The following is a 14,262-nucleotide window of genomic DNA, read 5'->3' as shown; positions in this document are numbered from 1 at the left end:
TTTGACAGGAAACACTTTATCAGCATACAATTCTGCAAATTTGCTCATTTACTTACGACTTGGAAACTCTTAATGTGGTACTTCCTCCCTACAAGTTGACGAACAAGAGAGCATCTTAAGTTTTCTCCTAAGAGATGTGTATATAAGAGTATATCTGTGGTTTTTAAAGCAGGCATGCTAAGCCAGCACTTGAGGATTCTCCTAGATCAACTACAGTCTGACATCGGGTGTAGTTACTAATATCTAGGTTGGCAGGCGCGATTAAGTATTTCTAAGTTATTATCTTGTTAGATCTCAATGATAATAATTTACCTACCCTAAGGTTACTGTAATCAGTGCTCCTCGTATCTTGTATGGTAAGCATTTGAATCGCGCTCTGTAATCAGGTGTTTATGAATTCTTTCATTCATCTCTGTCATCTCATTTCTGGGAATAGCAATGTTGCAAATTTATTTGAATAAATTTATTCTATTAATTGGTATCGTTGGGTTCACACTCCAACAATGCCTCGAATTTAGCAAACTCTTCGCAGATTCCTAAGAATGAGACCTGGTGAGCTGCTAAAGTTTGAGCATTGACTCATCAGTTTGTAGCCTGGACGATGAAGCTCTACATAATAAATAGCCCTCTCCCCTCCCTGTCACTAGACTGGCCTGGGCATCTTCCCAATACAGATTATGATCCGCTTTCTCATCTGTGTGAAAGAAACACTAGGAGTTTGTGAGCCTCCGGGCGTTTTTTAACCACCGCTCTGCCGTGGAGTTTTCCCCGCGATCCAAACAGCGGGCTAACATTGCCTAGAAGATTCTCCTGTACAAGCTCAAGGCCAAACACTCCAAGAAATGGTTGTCCTCGCACAAGACCCTAAGAGATCTGGCTCATTTTTCATCCCCTGATAAGATGAGTGCTAGGGTTCCGCCAGAGGAGGCGAATATGTGCTGCTCAAGGGCTTTGACCAGGTGATTTTGCAACATCTCCGCTGTTCGTTGGGAGTGTGATCGCTACAAGGGTGCTACTTTAGTCTGGATAATCCTAGCCATCCTGTGACGTTACGCATCCCTTCGATCATTCAACCCCAATCGAAGCAGTAGTTATATCACCTGAATGTTTAGGCAACTTCACAAGCAAGCGTGTAGGGGTATAGGTGTATCATTCTGTATTGATTGTCTTATAAATTTTGCACATGTATAAATAACGGCGCATATGTCAGAATATTTAGTATGATAACTGCACATTTATTACTGTTACTGTTAATTCCTCAAAAAATTAGTAAAAATAACATTAAATATAAATAAACAAATTGATATTTGACGTGCCAAAAATGCCTGTTCGAACAAACTAAAAGTAAGTGTTAAATTAATCAACAAGTGCAACCTTTTACCAGCATTCACTGCGATGAAATAATTATGTAATTTTTTGTCCCTAATGATTACTCCCTCGAATTGGGAATTCTACGTGAGTGTGCATGCCCCCCGTTGCGTGGAGGTATTTTGAATTGAAGTCGCCAGATTGTCTGTTGTCATGGCAACCCTTCCGCATCTGGGATTCTGCACTATGGATTGCAGCCGTTACTTTGTTGGTGGCCGTTACGTCCTTAGGAGATTTATTTTTTCAAGTTATTAGATAGGTAGAGTTTAGTAATGGAGACGTCTCGAGCTCAAAATAATAACGATTGTGATAATAATGCCAGTCCAAGTGTCGAAGACGAGTCTTCGCACGTCGCCTCAAGTTCTAGTTGTAAAGGGTGCGATGATAACGACGATGACGACGATAATGTAAATAAACACAGTGCGTTAAAGCGAACAACGAATTTAGATAATGATACTGGTGCCTGCTGCGATCGGGGCAATAAAAATACGTTACGTGCAGAACAGACCGAGGAGGGTGTTTGGAAGTTGCAGTGGGACGTCGAGGATCACGAGGAGGACGATGATTTTATTGCGCTCTGCTGGTCAGGTAAGTCAAATTTTCTTTGTACGTGTCTTACTTCAGGAAGGAGAGATTATGCAGGTGTGTAAAGATTTATTGTTATCCTATTATTGAAGGACGTAGTAAACCGGACGTTTAGGGGTTGTAAATGAAAGCACGTCCGGTTTACGGTTTTATTGTTGTCGCGAACGACCACCGCCGTAAGTAGGTAAATATTTAAAAGATCAAAAGTTCATACGGCCTTGGCAGTGTAGGTATTTATTACAGCGGGCGAAATTAAATCACGTTACGCCCTCGCATGAAAATGGATGGATATTGCGTTTTTTATTGCCGCTTTTAGCGAGATTAAAAATATTAGAGAGAGAGGACAGAACTGATCTAATTTCTAATATGTACAGAGTATTTTTACAATGAAATCAAGAGACACCTGCATTTAGTAGCCACATCCGCCAGATTTCATTACAATACATTAAGCTAAATTACATATTCTAATGAGGCCCGTTGCTGGACAATGACACTCTTACGTGCATTTACTGACATCATCAAATTACGATTGTTGTTGTACCTTATTGTTGTAGGTATTTCTCAAAAATGTTACATAAGAATGCTGTTATTCTTTGTGTTCGGGGTCATTGTATCGTTAGTACCTCAATTTCTTATTCGAGAATCGAGGTGCTAGTAAATGGAAATTTTCCCCAAAAAAAAACCCTTGGTAAACATGTTTTTGGGGAGCCGTGTGCCCGTGACTAATTTCTTGTTTTGTTGTATTGGTTTTTCACATGATGTGACCATTACATCCAGATTTGCTTTGTAAATGCCAGTTGTGGAGCTACTTATTAGTACCGAAAACGTATGTCGGATCTCGTATACTTATAATATTTTAATAGTAGATATTGCGATTGATATTCCATTGATGAATTAGTTTGCTGATGATACTGCTTGTTGTATAATGTAGAAATTTCCCTGCAGACCCAAGATTCATAAAAAAATAAAAGAAAGTTGACAGGGCCCACAAGGGGTAACCTATTATTAAAGTGAATCCGTCCACCCCCACCCATCTTTTAATCACCATTGTTCTAAGAAAACACATGCTAAACGGTAGGTACATATACATGTGTACCTCCCCCCCCCCTCCAATTTTAAATTTCCAATATTTTTCTAATTTCGTGGCAGTCATTAGCTTTCTTTTTTGGTGCTTTCAATATTTTTCGAGATATTTTTGTTTCTTTGATTGATCATAATGTACAAGCGAGTGTACAAGCTAAACGGTAAGTTCATATCGAGGTTCATATGCATGCCCCCCCCCCCCCTTCTAATTTTAATTTTTCCAATATCTTTCAAAGAAAACGCAGCACTCGTGCCAATAATCTATTGCTTGGCTTGTAGCTTTGTAGGTAGGTTGTATAACAATGCTAATATATGCATGATGTAAAGGGCGTTGTTTTCGTTATACGGGGTGCCAAAGTCCGAACCGTTTTGTTTGCTGCTGCTAAACGAGTGGGTTTCTTGAACGGACCATTTTCTCATAGTCGATTATGCACATTTGCGAATGTCCGTAAGTCAGGCAGTATTCGATTTGGATAGATACCCTTGTAACACCCTGTATACAGGGTGTTTTTTTTGGGGAGCTTTAGTTAAAAGTTTCTGGGAAAGTAAAATAGGTAGGTTTTTGACGAGGTTTTTGAAAATTTGTACTTAGGAGTTACTCTGATGGCCGAATCGATGTAAAATATTTTCAAAATGGCCGCACTTCCGGAAACACCGGACGTAGATAGTAACTTCGTTATTTTAAATGACAACCCCTTTTATTGCATTTTTGGATTCTACGTGAAATTTCACTTCTTTTGATACCCATATGTCGATATCTACCATTTATGGTTTTTAAGTTATTTTGACTTTAAGAAAAAAAATGGCGGATGCAGATGGTACCTTGATAATTGATTACTTGCAAACGGTTGTAGTCATGGCAACCTATTTTTATCAGTGCATAGAGAATGAATAGGGCTTTCTTTTAGTGCACTTAAAAAAAAGTTAAGTTGCGTACGACCCCCCTATGGATATCCAAATTTATGAAACTTCAAAGACTAAAAACTCAGTTTTTTTTAATGGAATGACCATGTTCTTAATATTGCATGAGATAGAGAATCGAAATTGGCATATTTTGATATTACATGTTCCTATAGCTACCTTTAACAGTTTCTGACTTATTCCCATTTTATTGAATTGACACTATTTTTTTAGGATTTTCTTTTTAGTAGTCGGCCATGATTCTATAACAATTGAATTTTAAACAAATCTAGTGACACTAATCCATCACCCACTGTTATAGGTTAACATAAGTTTTTCAAAAATCGAAAAATGACTCGCAGTGGTTTCACCTATTTTGGAATTTAATTGTTATTTATGGTGAAATGGGCAGAATCGCGGCGCGTGCTTTCCGTACATTCATTCGAAAACTAGAACGAAATTGTATGAATTTTGGAAATTTTGTACCCCTAATGCACTACAAACCGTTGAAGCACAAGTGATACAAAGCTCTACAAGAGAATATTTAAGAAAATGAATTGAATTGCAAATGCAAGATTAACAAAATAAATTCAATGCAAAATATAAAAAACTTCGTTGAAACATTTTTGGTATGGAATTGTTGCTAGAACAGATATCGTATTACCTCTCTTAATTTCCAGACTTATACGTTGTTTAAGAAATTCAGTTGAACGACTCTGTTTAGATTTTTCAAAAATTTTCTGTCCTATATCCTTAATAAATGAGTTATTTTATTAATGAATTATTTAGACTAGAACTAGAATCAGTGGTATTAAAGAATCCATTCCTTGATTTGTTTAAAATTCGATTGTTATAAAATCATGGCCAACTACTAAAAAGAAAATGCGAAAAAAAATGGCATCAATTCCGAGATCAATTCAATGAAATGGGAATAAATCAGAAACTGTTAAAGATAGCTATAGGAACATGTAATATCAAAATATGCCCATTTCGATTCTCTATCTCATGCAATATTAAGAACATGGTCATTCCATTTAAAAAAACTGAGTTTATAGACTTTGAAGTTTCTTAAATTTGGATCTCCATAGGTGTGGTTGTACGCAACTTAACTTTTTTTAAGTACACTAAAAGAAAGCCCTATTCATTCTCTATGCACTGATAAAAATGGGTTGCCATGACTATAACATTTTTTCGACATTTTTCAAGTAATCAATTATCAAGGTACCATCTGCATCCGCCATTTTTTTTCTTAAAGTCAAAATAACTTAAAAACCATAAATGGCAGATATCGACATATGGGTATCAAAAGAACTGAAATTTCACGTAGAATCCAAAAATGCAATAAAAAATAGGGGTTGCCATTTAAAATAACGAAGTTACTATCTACTTCCGGTATTTCCGGAAGTGCGGCCATTTTGAAAATATTTTACATAGATTCGGCCTTCAGAGTAACTCCTAAGTACAAATTTTCAAAAACCTACCTATTTTACTTTCCCAGAAACGTTTAACTAAAGCTCCCAAAAAAACACCCTGTATTGCGATCAACTATTTTGATACTTTATTGTAGAGATTCTAAAAAATAATTGATGTATCAAATTTGAAACAATCATTATAGAACGTAAGAGAGAAAACCGAGGAGAAAACGCAAAATACGAGAATAAAGTGGAAACTTTGCCACCCTGTATAACGAAAACAACTCCCTGTAAAGTAAACCATGCATTTTTTTCTTATTTTGACGAGTATACTAACCTCCGAAATATGTATCTGCATGATATTAATTAACACTCAATTTGATTATAATGCATCTGTACCCCCTTTTTGCCTTTTTAAAGAAAAACCATACGTGGCAATTTATTGCTTGGCTTGTAGCTGTTTTAGCGCACTAAATATTTTTGTTTCTTTGATTGATTGTGTTTAAAGTGGCATATGCAAGTGTACTCCCCACCCTCCACCCCCGCTGCTGGTTTAAAATTTCCAAAACGCACCGTTCATGACAATCATTTATTGCTTGACTTGTGACTTTTCTTGTGCATTAAATATTTTTGTTCCTTTTAGTCCCGTTTGCCCAAAGAAACCTTCAAATTAAATTACAATTGATAGAAAACAACTTGGTAAAAGCGGTACGGAATAAACTTAAATGAGCCAATCAGCGTTCAGATACCGTTAGATTAACGCAATTGGCTGACGCTTTGGGCGTAATCAATCGTTTTTAATTAACTAAATAAAAATAAAATAAAAATTAATTAAAAATTGAAGCTTTATTGACATTTGATTTAATTGATAACGAACTAATTAGATTAATCTGCGGGTCGATTAATTTAGTTCGCGGTTTGATTTCTCCGAATTTCTTTGAATTAATTTAATTTGCGCTTTTGATTGATTGAATTGGTGGTTTGATTGACTTACTCCTTGCGTCTCTCTTTCTCTTACTCACAGCGCATACTCTCCCAATTCACTATTCTGAAATAGACGTTGCAAATTAAATGAACAAAACAAGTTTTAATTATGTATATTTATTATCAAATGTACAACATACATAAACAAATGAACAAATATATTACAAGCATAATCGAAGATTATAATTTAAAATATACAATACGTCAAATCCGTTTCCACACCACCCGGGAGGTAGAGTTAATAAATATTGAATAACCTAAAAACTACGAGGTTTAGGGCAACGGACACCCCTTATAAAAATTGAAGAGCACACAAAAGACTATTGAATAATACAGAAATAAAATAGCGGCAGTTCCATTTGAAAAAAAATGGAAATTTTACAATTTTTTTGTGAACACTAAATCCGAGACTAAATCGAACTTTCTCATTACCAAAGTGTTTCATTTTATTCAGATTAACATTATTGATCAAATGTTTTTCTTAACTTTAAAATCAAGGTAGCTACTGGGGGCTTGCTTATGGGGTGTCGTGGGGTGTTTATTCGGAAAAAAATTAATAATTTGGTAACATTGATAAAAAACCAATAAGTGAATGGGTTTCCATGAAGAGGTTAAAAAATGACATCGAATCAGCTCAAAATATACAGGGTGTTATATTTTAAACTGTATTGACACCGTAAAAATGGGACATCCTGTACATTCCAAAATTCTGTAGATGCGCAACCATCTATGGTTGACATTTGCACAAGGGGTTTTTTGATATTTTTTACCTGCTATGAGCTAGGAAAGACCGACGCATTGTTGGAGGACCCTGTATACACGGTGTCCATTTTTCGAGTGCCACTATGGGGATCTCGCTTACCTTAAGAGATAGAAAGTTGTTTAAATGGGGGCAAAGTTGCGAATTTCCCTGCTGAATAACAATCTGAAAAGAAATTTAAAATATCATCAATAGTTCTGAAAATATCGTAAAAATTTCTGATTTTCGATTTTAATTTTTTCATGATAAACTAGTCGTACTAGACATTTCTAATTAACACATTATTCCAACACTTTTCAATGGAGATTTCGAATGTGACATCTCGTTTTAAATAACTTTTAAGATGTCAGAGAAACACGTGGCAACTTTAGTTTTTCTTATGGGCGCCATTTTTCATTTTGAGATTTTAAGATTACGTCTTTTTTTCTTTTTACGACGATATATCACACATGGTGGTTCAGTATCACATTTTTCCTAAATTACAATTTTTAATTTTTTGGGAAGAGTGCTTTGGAAAAACAAAACGTTCTTTTATTGTGAACAAAAGTTTGACAGTTTGATGCATATGTCCGGTTGCAGCGTAGGCGTCAGGGAACTAGATATGTTGAGAAAATTCGATTTTCATATGAACAGAATTGAACCTTCGTTTTGCAAGAAAATTATAATTCAAATTAGAACAAAATGCATAAGAATAAATAATATTTTGACAATAAATCTAGCACAAACGTAAATGACAGTGCTTGAAATAAGTCAACATTTTGTTCACAACAAAAGAACGTTTTGTTTTTGCATAGCACTCTTCGCAGAAAATGAAAATTGTATTTTTAGAAAAAAAGTGATACTGAACCACCATGTGTGATATAGGTATCGTTGTAAAGAGAAAAAAAGACGTAATCTCAAAATGTCAAAATAAAAAACGGCGCCTATAAAAAAAACTAAAGTTGCCACGTGTTTCTCCGTTATCTTGAAAGTGATTAAAAACGAGATGCCATATTCGAAATCTCCATTAAAAAGTGTCTGAATAATGTGTTAATTAGGAATGTCTAGTAAAATTAGTTGACCATGAAAAAGTTAAAAATGAAAATCAGAAATTTTCGATTTTTTGCCATATTTTCAAAACTATTGATGATATAAATTTTTAGATTATTATTCAGCACGAAAATTTGCAACTTTGCTCTAATTTAACCAAGTTTCTATCTCTTAAGACGAGGGGTTAGTCGGTGTGGTATACTTTCGTACACATGACTGGTAGTCACTGGTATTCCCGTGGTAGTCTCTGGTATTCCTGTGGTAGTCACTGGTATTCCGAAGGTAATCAGTGGTATTCTCTGGCATTCCCGTGGTAGTCAATGGTAATCTCTGGTATTCCGATGGTAATCAGTGGTAATCGCTGGTTTTCTGGTGGTAGTCTTTGGTATCCCTATGAGCATTTACTAACTTTTTTATTATTTTCCATTTTGCTTGTAGGTAGGTATTTCCGGCATAAACTATGGTTTTTATGATTTTGTCTATCAAATCGCATACTTTTTAAATTAATTGAATTGATTGTTGCAGTGCTGGTGATTGAAGGTGACGATTCTGTTTTAAAGATGGTAGCGATTCAATCAGTAACAATGATTTGTCTTGTGTGTTTAAAAACAGGCCAAGGTCGAGGCCAAGGTTTCCATGATAATCACATATATCTTAGATCTGGATCTAGACCCTTTTTAGAAGATGATCTTGTATCTAGATCTAGATTATATTATAATAGATTTTCCACTAGTAGATCCAAAGATCAATTTTAATTTATTTATGTTATAAATGTTTTTAACATTGGCGGAGTAAATCATTTCTATGTTTAAAGAATAAATATGTTCCATTCAAGTTTTAGGGATTTACCAGCCTTTTAAGAGTAGACAGGTTTAAGCAGAAAGTCAATAGTTATTAGCATAACGGGTAGTTTAGCTTAGAGGGTAGTATCGGTAATTATTTACAGTACAGGGTGAGTCAACGATTGCGCGGAGGCATTAAGCCTTGAAGATAAGATTTTTCGATAGAATACTTTTGCATTATGATATGGTTGAATATTCTCCACATTTTAAAAATATTTGAAATTGTACAGGGTGCTTCCACAAAGTAGGTCCCCCGTCTTTGAATGCATTTTTTAATTCTACTTGTAATTGTACGTCTTTTTTATTATATGGTTAATATCCAATTTAAAGATAGTTCGATTTGTCAGAAAAATTGGGCATTTGCAAGCGTCAATATATTGTCAAAATTATTACTTAAATTTTGGTTCCAGGTTTTATATCTTATCTTGGGTTAAGTAAAAGTCAAATAAATACATCTACTATGAAACATTAAAAATACAACTTACAGGGTGTTTTTTTGTAAGTCCAAAGTTGCAAAACTTCATATTAAAAAAATCTCACTTTTTTTAAATGGAACACCCTGTATATTTTTCTGTCATCACTTAGCTCCTCCAAAAACCTTAAACTTTGGATAATAATGTCCTATACCTATCTCTGATAGTTTTCGAAATGTCTTGGTTTTCCTGGGTTTTATATTCTAATCTTAAATAAGTTATATGTAATTTACACAATAGTGAGGTGGACATGCAAAAAAAGGCAATTTTTATCCATCTCGTCCAAAAAAATGCATTCAAATACAGGGGATTCTATTTAAAAAAATGTACCATTTGGGCGCCCTACTTTGTGAGTGCACCCTGTATAATTCCAAATATTTTTAAAATGTGGAGAATATTCAACCATATCATAATGCAAAAATATTCTATCGAAAAATCTTATCTTCAAAGCATTAAGTTACTCCGCGCAATCGTTGACTCATCCCTCGATTCACCCTGTACAACTGATTCATGGGCATGCCGCCGCCGGTTTACCCGAATTATCCGAAACTTTGCCTTAAGTAGTAATTCAGATTTAGGCGGTTATTATAATTTTCAAAGAAGGACTTTTTCACAAGAGTTTACGCATCATTTTTCTTGCTGTTTTGCGAATTTTGCATAGATAAAAGTAAAACCTGAAGGGGTTACACAGAATGAGATAAGTATACCTAAGCATTTTCCGAATAATGAATCAAATCCACCGATGTAAATCAGATTTACCTCTGAAGGATCTATAAAGGGTCTAGATCATTTTAGGATTTTTAGGACTATCTTGACCTAGGTGCGGATCTTTGATCTGGATCTAGATCATGATTTTAAATGCATCTGGAGGTGTATCTAGATCTAGAATTAAAGGATGTTACCCAACACCGGTCGCAGTCCAGGTACAACTCCTTATCTCGCTGCCACCTGTGTGATAGTCTTGAGTAGTCACTGGTATTCATTGGTAGTCTGTGGTATTCATGGGGTAGTCTCTTGTAGTCACTGGTAGTCCTATGGTAGTCTTTCGCAACTGGTAGTCTTTCGTACAACATTTTGCTCATGTATTACCCCATCGTCTTAAGATAAGCGAGATCGCCATAGTGGCACGAAAAATGGACACCGTGTATAGTAGTGTAATCAAAACAATCTATTTTTTTGCTAATAACAACATTCGCACCAAAAGCAGTGGGGTGCGTTTTTTGGGAGGTGGCCCGGATGTTGATGCTCAGATCGCGCTTAGACCTTGGTTTAGACAACTCCGCTTTTCAGCCTTGTCAAAAAATGGTATGAACGGTAGGCAATAAAAACTATGAAAAAGTCGTGGCGTAACAGAAATGGCGATTCCTTGAATAGTTGCCTTTAGTAGGAAAATGGCATTTTCTCGATGGCCTGAAACTTTCCGACAGAGGAGAGCGCAAACAAGAGTGCTTATTGTTTCGGATCACGTATAAAGTACTTCTTCGCTTATCATATTAAGTAGTTTACGAACTGTGAAAAACATTACTATAAACAGGATGATGCGTATTCTTGCATCCTTGGTTCCGTTAAATTAAGATAGGTTCCCAGTATTTTAATGAGCACTCGCGTATTCTCTCATACACATTATTGTAAATGTCTTAGCATTCTAATTGCGTATTATAATATTTTAGCTAATGGTATTGATTGAATATTTAACGATAATTAATTGCGTGCCTCTCGTTTACCTAAAACCACCACCAAGAGACTGCCAATTAAATTCAAAAATTTCGCTCACGTATTTCAATCATTATAAATATTTAAATCGATGACATTTGTACGATGGTAATCTCCGAATTATACTGTACGAACATATAATTTACACCTCCTTTTTTTTGGTTGCATTACCACATTCCTAGAATTGCATTAAACCTGTTGTATCCTGCAACGAGCGTATATAAATGACGTCAACTACCGTCGTTTTCTAAAAACCTCTTTTTTCTATGAATTCCTAGATTCCCCAACATGACCTTGCTTTGAACTTTTAAAGATTTATTAGTTTTTTCCCTTTATGATTAGTCAATGAGGTTTTTTACGTAAGTTGTTTGTTTTTCTCCACTTCTTAGAACAGTTTATATACAATCTTGTGTTGCCGAATAGATTTCCAACAAAACGTTGCACCTTCACATCGCACTTCTGCAAGTGCAGTTATCCAGTTTCACAGTAGAAATCTTGGAAAATCTTCCAGATCAAGCGCACTGTCCTTCAGGTTGTCAAGATCTTTCGAATTCTAAGCATTGATTTGGACTCGGTGTCGTATCCAGTCTTCTCCAGTTAAGAGGATGGTTCCTTGGTAATCTCGTGCTTCTTCACAAGCGCTAATGATTGAGTCCTTGGAGACGGATTTGTTCTCTCTAAATGCCATTAAAAAATTCGTAAAAAATATAACAGGTTATGGGCCTAAAATATGATTGATGGAAGCCCAACCTATGCAGACACTTTTGAATGAAGTAATCGATCGTTGTGTCATCTCACGTCGAGTACAAAAAGTAAAGGAGCTCGTAGAGCAACAGGATGTTTCTAAAATACATGCTCCTTCATTTCTAAGGATTTAATTAAATGTGGCGTGCATCAAAACTCGACATCGATCATCTAGATACAGAATGCCTAGTTATAAATACTCCAGGCGCATAAAAAATGATTAATAACAGAATATGTTTGAAAGCTTTTGAATATGTAAATGTATATGTATGAGCTATTTATAGTAAGAACTTGAGTAGTTGATGTAGTAATAGTAAAATTAACTGCGATATACCACATACATATGAGGGACATATTTCATTTACAAGTGTCGCATGTCCTCATTTGCCAGTTTTAGTACTCCACATACACAGCGCACACAGTGTCTAGTTGCGCAATATCCTATTTCGAAATTCCCTTTCAATTCATGGATCTCTCATTCATAACTCATACTTGATCGTTCTATTATTCGTTGGCCTTCCTTTAAACTGGGTTTCTAAAAATACCTATTTAAATGTGAATGAATTTTTCAAAACGTCGTACGTTAGTTATTTACATTCTCGAAGAATTTCGATGTTTGCTCGCATTTTCCGTATGGCATGCGTTATTTTCGGAGAGCTTTCCTTATATTAAATTATGGAAATCGTGTCACTTGGACTCGAGCCTGAATGGACCCACTTTTGAGGCGAGCACTTAAAGTATAATCTACGGGTGACACACATTTTATAGCGTTGACTGATGCAGTACATACGTTGGATGCGTCTCAGGGAGACCTATCACTATTCCTTTGTGAGTACCAACTTCCGACACTCCGTTCTCAAGATATTCGCCTATAAAGTTTTGACCCTGTCAGCGGAATTTTCCACAAATAAGATAAGTTGGTGGACCGCTGGAACCTAATTAAATCAGAGCGCATTCGGAAACACGACTTTTAATCCGGCTCATATTCAATCACTAATCCTTGAACTCGTACAGGAACAAACTGACAAAACGTATTAAACATCTCGATTATTATGAAGGGCTTTAAGAATCAGTGTCGTATCAGAAATCACAACGAAAATTAATGATAAATAATTATTGACGAGCATAGAATGGATACGCAATGACTGATGTGGTAAATAAGCATAACCAAGACTAGTGATAGATCAGCTGCATGCAGTCGGTAATAATTTGTAGATCTACATTCCCACGCACTATGTAAATTGCAAGAAAAATTTCCATAATTTATTCAATTTCGGAGAAACGTTAAAAGTACAATTACCATCATTAAAATGTGTGTATCATTATTTGTAATCATTTTTTTTCCTTTGAAAGGAAATTACAACATACATAGTTACTACCGCGTTTTACAATGTAAGATGGCGAATTTCCTAATTGGAACAAGAAGGCTAGTTAGTGAAAGGAGAGAGTGATTTTAGGGAGCGAACAATTTGTATTTCGTTGTTTTTTTTTACTGGCAACCTCCACGAACCTAGTACCCACTAGTGCAAATCATCGCTGTCAGTTTTGAAATTCTTGTGTCACAAAATCACAAGATCCTTTGATAATTATCTGGAGTTTCTTTAGAATTTAATAATCCAGTGTTTTTAGTGGAACATTGTATATTTTATTTTATTCTAAAAATATTATATATTTCATTTTTTGAAAGAAAATGTAATTCAAAAAATGTAATATATTATATTTTTAAATCTTTATCTCAAACTTGTTTTATTAATATCGTGCTGGTGTTTTATATTTTTGAAGAAAGAATTTATCTTTTTTGATTTAGCACTCAAAAAGCATGTGTCAAAAAAATTTTAACCTCAGAATATGTATGTTAAATAATTTCAAATGGAAGCGTTCTAATTCTCACATCTTTACCTCAAACTTGTTTTATTAATATCGTCCTGGTGTTTTATATTTTTGAAGAGAGAATTTATCTTTTTTGATTTAGCACTCAAAAAACATGTCAAAAGAAATTTTAACCTCAAAATATGTTAAATAATTTCAAATGGAAGCGTTCCAATTCTCACATCTTTATCTCAAACTTGTTTTATTAATATCGTCCTGGTGTTTTATATTTTTGAAGAGAGAATTTATCTTTTTTGATTTAGCACTCAAAAAGCATGTGCCAAAAAAAATTTTAACCTCAAAATATGTTAAATAATTTCAAATGGAAGCGTTCTAATTTCTCACATCTTTATCTCAAACTTGTTTTATTAATATCGTCCTGGTGTTTTATATTTTTGAAGAGAGAATTTATCTTTTTTGATTTAGCACTCAAAAAACGTGTCAAAAAGAATTTTAACCTCAAAATATGTTAAATAATTTCAAATGGAAGCGTTCTAATT

The sequence above is a fragment of the Photinus pyralis genome, unplaced genomic scaffold (assembly GCF_008802855.1).
Source record: "Photinus pyralis isolate 1611_PpyrPB1 unplaced genomic scaffold, Ppyr1.3 Ppyr1.4_LG7, whole genome shotgun sequence".
Taxonomy (NCBI): Eukaryota; Metazoa; Arthropoda; class Insecta; order Coleoptera; family Lampyridae; genus Photinus; species Photinus pyralis.
The sequence above is the reverse complement of the archived record's forward strand: the minus strand, read 5'-3'. Positions refer to the sequence as shown.